This window comes from Protomyctophum bolini (assembly GCF_963924005.1).
Source record: "Protomyctophum bolini genome assembly, chromosome: 10".
In the NCBI taxonomy this organism is placed as follows: Eukaryota; Metazoa; Chordata; class Actinopteri; order Myctophiformes; family Myctophidae; genus Protomyctophum; species Protomyctophum bolini.
Window position 1 is genome coordinate 26,729,890 of NC_137871.1, and position 7,455 is coordinate 26,737,344.

Below are 7,455 nucleotides of genomic sequence, written 5' to 3' on the forward strand. Positions count from 1 at the left end.
TACCATTGGCAATAGAAACCTCATCATGGGATGCTCTGCATTCTTGAGGCTTGCCCGCATTGTGGGTGATTTGGTGTGGTGTCTTGACGTTGAATAGGCAATGACAGTCATCTTGGTCATATGATGGGTGCCTCCGGTCAGTACAGTGTGGTCTCGGTGACTTGTCTGAGTTGCTGGAGAGACGGAGGCGCAATTAAATCAACGCTGTATGCATGATTGACCAAGGAGAGGCCAGACTCCCCCGCTGTTCCCTGAAGGGAATCCCACTGAATCTCCGGCAAAGCCTCCTGTTTCATAGTCTTTACACCAGGCACCTTTCTACATCAAAGCTCCACTCTGTGGCCCTTCTCAGAGATTCACATCTCCAGGAAAAGAATGGCCTCTGCTGAGATGTGGACACCTCTGGTCTCATTTACTGTGCGTTGTCCCCTCCCCCTCTCTGTGGCGGCAGCAGCCGAGGACGGACGACGTGGCTATCTCACCAGATCACACGGAGAGTTGCGGGAACTTAAAGGAAAGGAGTTACTGCGCATCCTGCCAGGAGTCTCAAAAGGGTTCTATTAAACACGTTCAATATGCCGGTCAGGGCTTTCAAAGTGCTGAATACCCTCTAGCCCCGGCAAACTCAAAGGGCATCAGTGCACACTCTGTAAAGGGAATCTGGCCCCCATTAATTTAATGAGTCCATAGTATTAGTATGCCAAGGCCAACTGTGAAGTCTCTCTTTTTTTAATCTATGGTGCGACTGGTGGGGTTTTAAGGGCAGATCCACCAACCTGGGAGGGACAAAAGGTTACAGGGAGAGACATATCCATTTATAATGTGCGATACGTTTCCAGCTGTCAGTCCTCGCAGGGCAATTTCCATTACGCCAGCCGAAAACACAGGCAAGCAACGTTTACTGTCATCCAGAGAACTGTGCCTTCTTGCCTCAATTGCTTCAAAAGGAAACTAGAAGCAAAACAAATAATATAAAGGGCACCGGAATCCAAGCTTTGGGGACATATTTGCATATCACCATACCAGTTTGTTGGATATCCCGCTGTGGTTGTACCAGCATTTTCTCCCCCCTCCAAACTAAATACATATTGGCAAATCCCCAATAGTTACACTACGCAGTTTGGTAAATGCTGAAGCGTTTACCAAACTGCGTAGTGGATAGCGTGCATGGCGCGATGTGATAGGAGACGGGTCACCTGTAAGGCGTTAAAAAGACAGTGGAGATTGCCGAGGACCCTGAACCAGGAAGCAGCTGCTGCTGGAGCTAATTAAAGGCATAGTATCATATCCCAGCTCAGGCTTACATCAAACGATGCTCGGTATGCCAGTGCGGAGTCTCATCTCTGGGACGTCCCGGCCCTCTGTGACCTACGCCGGGAGCATGCTGGGCCCTAGGCCTGACCTGAGAATGGAGGGGAGAGCTGCGTCGGGGTCAGGAGCGCCGCGGGGAGCAACCTGGACCAGACTTACCTGTGTGGCATATCTGCGTCCCAGAACGTGGCCGACGCGGCTGTGTGGGAGCGGGTGCGTGGACTCTGACCTGCACAACAAAGAAAGAGAGGCACCGTGGGTGAAAGGTCAGGTGAGGGGCGGGGGGGGGGGGGGGGGCTTAGGGAAAAAACACACATTGGGCTCATTGACTTGACATGATCAGAGGGGCACATGCGCTCTGACAGAGGTAGAACCAGATGCCCTACCCGTGTCCTTTTCAAACATAAGCTCAGTGTAAACACGTGTCCTCAGTAATTATTTTACTTAACGTAAGGCAAGTGAATGTAAGAGATAAGCTTGTTTTTAAGGAATAACATTCGGCTTATGAGGATAATGCAGGAGGAAAACTGTTACAATTCTGCCTTTCAATCCCTCAAGACGGCACAGCACTGCATCTTATTGTTGTTGTCTTTTGAAGAAGTTCTGAGCTAAATAAAGCAACGAGAACCCTCACCAAACGGAACTACCTACAGTGCATTGAGAAATAGTTGTTCTAAATATTTTTAGACCCATTATCCAAGATAAAAGTACAGTTCTGTGACTCTTTTGATTTTTCCTTTTCTCTATTGTGCAACATATTGTGAAATATGTGGAATCAAAGCCATACTGCCACTGCCCAGCCCAGCATGCATGTGTCTGCTGTAGTAAGTGGTCAGTCCTCTAACCCAGTGAGGAAGAGGATGTTTTGGACACACTACACTATTTAAAAACAATATTCATCCAAAATGTCTAAACATCTTTCTTTTAGACAGAAGTCTGGACACAAATTCCCTCAATACTCATTCCCTAAATGATCAGTTATTTTCCTAGTATACTTCTTAGTTAATGGTTATTCCACTGATTCAATTAAATGTAATTGCTAAATAAAAAGAATAGCAGCCAGATAGTACTTCTTACTACTTGAATATAGCATTGGTGCGTACTGCTTAAGTTGAAAATGAAAATTGCCGATCTTGGCCATCTCAAGTCTTTTTTTGTTTTGTTTCTCAAGAAAGTATTTGGTCTGATCAATTATAAATCGCAAAGTACTGTCTTTTGCTCCAGAGAGCTGTGTAACGGCACGTCGGGGTTGAGTAGCTTTACTGGCAGGCGTATTCACTGCGGACTGCAACAGAAGGGGTGTGGGCGTTGTCTGTGCGCAAGTAACTTGGCCCGTGCTATAGGTGGAGGGCTCCGGGTCCCGTGCTGTGGCACCCTGGGCCAGTCCCGCTGCTGCGCCTAGGCCAGACGTCTGCAGTGTAGTTCGCGCTCTGCAGGGTGCAACACGTAGGGGGGGGGGGGGGGGGGTGGGTGGGCGGCGGGACACCTGAAAACAGGCATCGCATAAGGCAACCTCACACATGGCATCACATGTACGAGGCAGTACCTGTCTTCAAGCATGGCACCGACATTTGAGACACCAACTGTCAACCGCCCCCCCTCCTCCCCTTCTCCGCTAACACTTCACAATGGCAGTGAAACTTTCAATCTGGACGGTGTCGAGATTCTCTGCGAGCCAGCAAAATGGATGGCAATGGAAAAAAAATGTCGAAAGCCCTTGACTGGATTTCAGGGCCATAAGAGTATTCTGCCACCCTGGGCAGCCCAGCTCTTCTTGTTGTGTGTGTGTGTGTGTATGAAAGAGAGTGAAGGCAACTTTCCGCTTCACGTCTTTATGGCATCATGCTTGAAGCGACCGGCTGTGCAGGATTGAGCGCTGTGCCCTTTCAGCGGTTACTGTGTGGTCTCAATCGCTTTACACAACTCACTGCCAGGCTGCTCTTCTACTACGCCTCCCCAAAAACGGTGTAATCAGCAGATGTCTTTATGGAATAGCCCACTGTCGTGTGCACACCCTGCCCGCTTCGTCAATTTCAGTTTAAAGGGATTCTTCTTCTTTTCTTTTTCTGTCCTTTTTCTTTCCGTCACTATTCTCCTAAAGCCTAGCAGCCATGTTGATTTGGTTCTTAATGTGCCCTGGAGTAGCAAGAAATACTGCTTCTCTCAGCACTGTGAATGCTTGCACCCAAAGGATATAGCCTAAGTGAACTCACGTTATTGCTGTACTATCCTGCTGCTTTAAATGAACCGATGTTAAATAATTCAGCGGAATCCATTGACCTTCATAGAGTCAAAGTCATGGCAATTGAGAGGGTCTGAGCATGCAACCGACACTACTGATGTCGCTCAATTATACAGTAGTATATGAATGAAAATAAATAATGAATAACGGAAAAGACATGAAAGATGTTTTTTTTAAATCAATGTCTTTGAAATGAACCGAGGTTGTTTAACATTATTATTCTTCTTATTTTTGGTTTGATTTGTGGCTTTTTATGTCTTTTATTGATAGTGGACAGACAGGAAAGGGGGAGAGACACGCGGCTCTGGAGTCGACCCGCGGCATGCCGTCCGGCTGGTTTGGCAGCCTATAGGTGCCCACAGACAGGTGAGCCGAAATCCTACATATTTTATGAATAACCTAAGCTAATCTGATTTATTTAATCAAATAACTAATAAACCAACCCTGGAGCATAACCTAAAATCATTTGTTAAAGATGAGGTTCGAGATATTAAGTATTGGCACCATGTTGTATATATAAATATGTATACGATAACCATATAAGTAATGTAGTCAGGTCGTGAAATGAATTATCTTGCTGCGTACTGTATGCATCTTGTCAATATTTGTCCAAACACCCCATAGTTCCTTTCTGTGTGTAAAGTCCGATTTATACTACTATTTATTATAATACTTTATCGTATGATGGTAGGGCTCTTTATGCCTAATTTATGCTCTGTCGTACAATTGTCTGAAAATAGCAGATAGGTTGGCTTGGCCAAGCAATGCGCTATAAGACACCATACGTCATTCCAGCTGGGTGCAACCTGGCACCACCTGGGTACCATCAGGGCATCGATGTGCCACTGCGCTATGTCTGCCACCACCTTGTGTGTAGTTGATGAGGGTGACAGCCTTGATGATTTCTGTGCACTGGTGAAATTAAATATTTAATTGGCAATATTTCTGATGTGTTACCGAGGCAAAATGGGGACATACAGTCAAACGGAACATAATATCCCTAGAGGGATATATATATATATGCTGATGTTCATTGCGGAATATTATTTGTAGAAAAAACAAATCCATCATTTAAATGCCATTTAATAACATTTATGGCTGCTTAATGTTATATAATAGTGCTGATATTTCTGTCACTTACTCCTAAAGGACCAATTCACCACTTTTCAACCTATCTTCATATAATTGGTCCTCGCTAATGCTCATGATGAAATACCACAATTGCTTTCTACTCGGTCTGTGTCTCATAGGAGGGCTGTGGGCAGTTCAGAAGAAACCAGATTAAAAAAGTCTAACTCATGTTGATTAGGTGATGTAAAATAAACGGTGCCAACACAAACATTAAACACCATTAACAATAAGTGCCCCTCCAAAAATATAAAATAATAATAATAATAATAATATATATAGAATATATATATACTTTTTTTTCTTTCTGTATTTATTTAGATTTTTTTGTGGTGCAAACACTCCTATAGACAGCTATGTGTGTCCCTGGCTGAGTGACTGTCCCCCTGGGTCTGAGCACGGAATTTGCATATTTTCACCACCATGTATGTGTCACTGTTGCACAGCCTAACACTACCAAGTCTCACTGCAACACACACACACACACACACACACACACACACACACACACACACACACACACACACACACACACACACACACACAGGCCAGGGAGGAGAGCTTGTACAGTACAGCACCACTGCACTTCACACGGGTGTGATTTTTATTATCGTGAGAACGATGGCTTCCATTATCGCATTGGAACTTTTCAGGAATAGAAAGCTTGCGGTTTCTATTAGCTTGGATTCCCCATCAATGATGTCACTGGTGGACGGTTTTCTGAACGTGTCCACAGCCCTCCTATGTGAGACACAGAGAGTAGAAAATCATTGTGACATTTATTTTTTATCATGAACACTACTGAGGACCATTTATATGAAGATAGCTTGAAAAGTGGTGAAGTGGTCCTTTAATGTCTCACTCAACCTTAATTTACAGTGACCTTGCTAACGACAACTCAGTAAAAATCACTTTTTTAATTGTGTGATTTTGCTAGTGTAATGACACACAGATTAGGACGTGTGTGTGTGTGTGTGTGTACACGTGTGTGTACATGTGCCGGAGTGAGCTTTACGTGTTCTCCCGTGCCGTGTGTGTGTGTGTGTGTGTGTGTGTGTGTGTGTGTGCGCGCAGCGTACTGTAAGTGGTGATGTTTGACTTGTGCACGCAGCAAGCATTTTTCGCCCAGCGTGGTGACAGATAGGGATTTAATAACATTAGAACTTCACAGTTGTGACTCACGGGCCCCGGCGTTACAAAGTGAGGGTGAGATTTAGCACTTCAAATGAGCATGAAGGCAGCTCGGAGCAGGTCGCCTCACTTCATCTTAACTCATCACATCCTCCCAGGCCTAACCTCGGAGTCGCTGAAACCAAACAAAGTTCAACACTGTTGCACGTGTCATCATCATCACAAACGTGCACCCCTCCCTACCCGGGGGGGGGGGGGACATAAGAGTTCCCAGCACAAATTAGAGTGGAAGAACATATATACTTAAATGACCTATAAGCTGTGTGCAGCATTGTGGCTCAGGAGGCGCACAGACAATTCACGTGTTGGGAATATGAAATCATACATCAAATGCAATCAACGCAATCACACTTGACTACGATGATGACAGGATACCCGCCGATTGTTTTTGATTCGCGGAGAGCGTTGTATTGAAAGCATTTGAAATGGGAAGCGAGGGTTTTGCTGTAATGATCCCAGTCATTACAGCAAAAAGTACTGCAACCGCATCGTTGTTGTGGCGTGTTGGCGGTCTGCTCCGCGGCACATGTTGAATCACAAGAGCATCTTAGCTAACTATAGTGTTGTAGTTTATGTTTCGGAGTCTTGCAGCTTGACTTGGCTTTCTGAGTGTCCTCTAAGAGTGGGGGGGGGGGGGGGGGGGGGGTTGGTGGTTGGGGTATCTTTTTTAATATCACTGCTCCGGGCACCCAAAAGCTCATCCAATGTTAATGTTGCATTAACTTTCCGAGCCAGTCTTAAGTTATCCCCCGCCCCGACCCCTCCTCCCCACACAGCCCATCAGCCATGTTTGTTTTCGCTGGCGTTGTACTATCAAAAGGCTAACTGCTTTACAGCGCCTCCTGCTGCTCCCCGGGAGGAAACCTTTCCGCTCCAGAATTAAGAATAGATCTTTTCACACTTGACAATATAAACTTTCTAAATGGGTCCAAATGTATTTCCTGTTGCAGTGTTTTTTTTTTGAATATCTGTAGTTGACACGGAAGCGAACTTGGACCCAAAGCTGTTCCCTAGCAACGCAATTCCACCGACGAGGTCTATTCAGTGCTCAGATTAAAAGCGAATAACAAAACTGCTTCATCTAGTTTTTATAATTCTAATATTTAGGGTTGTCATTATTTAGCGGCATGTGCTCCGGCCATAATATCACTGAGCATTTTGGCATCTACCAATGGGACCTTTTTTGCTCAAAGCACCTTTTGAGAAAATGTGTGGGTTGGTTTATAATCTTTGTCTTAATTGTCCCCATGTTCATAAACCCAAGATCGCAGACCTGCACACTATTGTTGTTTTGTGCGTCCGTCCCGAAATGGATGGCAAGATCAGGCAGTAAATTTGATTTATTTCCACTTTTACAGCTGTACTGTAAGTCTGATGTTCTCTGGATTTTACGGTGTCGCTCTGGCTCTGTTCTGAGCTGCCTCTCCTTTAAAATCTAAGGCTCAGTGTGAGGTGGGGCACAAAGGAGGGGCACCAGGACTGTCACTGCTGCAGCCCGGGTGCCCCATGCCAGTCGTGCATGAAACCTAATAAAGACGCACACTGGCAGGTCCCCGTCGCCCGAGCAATGAGATGTCACCATA